The sequence below is a fragment of the Mycetomoellerius zeteki genome, unplaced genomic scaffold (assembly GCF_001594055.1).
Source record: "Mycetomoellerius zeteki isolate Tzet28-1 unplaced genomic scaffold, Tzet1.0 scaffold311, whole genome shotgun sequence".
Classification (NCBI taxonomy): Eukaryota; Metazoa; Arthropoda; class Insecta; order Hymenoptera; family Formicidae; genus Mycetomoellerius; species Mycetomoellerius zeteki.
In genome coordinates, this window is record NW_017257296.1 from 242,281 (window position 1) to 242,996 (window position 716).

The window sequence follows — 716 nt, forward strand, 5'->3', positions numbered from 1 at the left end:
AACGGAATATATATCTCGAATCTCTATATATAATTTAATATAATCGCGATATTATAAGATCGTTTTGAAGTCTCTCACTGATTTTATTAATTACAGATTCTTGAGATATTTTTCTTCAAAGTTTTCTTTTTATGAAATAATATAAATTACATTTTTTAATTTCCTTAATCAACGTGCTAAGTCATAGGATTGAAAGAGGGAATTACGTTGATGTATTAATCGGATTAAGAGTATACAAATTATCACATTATAATTTGAAAAGTGTTTGGTTATAGTTAGCTCATCATAATATTATATCATGGAAACTTTAATTATGCGTGGATACAGGCCTTTGTCGAAGTTTTTAATTAATTTTAGCTCATAATACATGTATATAGTTAATACGTGTATATATGATAATCAATGCTTTTGTTTATGGGAGTGCGTGGATATTAAATTTTCGAAAAACTGTATTATATGATTAATTTGATTTTGTTCACATGATATTCGCTATTTAAAAAGGATTATGTACGTAATTTATTGATAAATAGAAATAATATAAAAGACAGAAATAATAAGAAAATATATTCAACATATCTTTTATTTCAAAATACAAGACAATTTTTAAGATTATTATATAAAATTATTACAATTATGTATTATAATTTATATAAATTATATAAGATATAAAATATAATTAATATATAATTATAATTATATATTATAATTATAATATA

At 20.5% G+C, this 716-nt stretch overlaps 1 protein-coding gene across 1 annotated transcript in view; it reads left to right on the forward strand.

The window, feature by feature from the left end:
- LOC108724842 (Mediator complex subunit 25) overlaps positions 1-716 on the forward strand; it is a 39,409-nt gene that overhangs the window by 26,890 nt on the left and 11,803 nt on the right. The gene's annotated exons all lie outside the window — the stretch shown is intronic.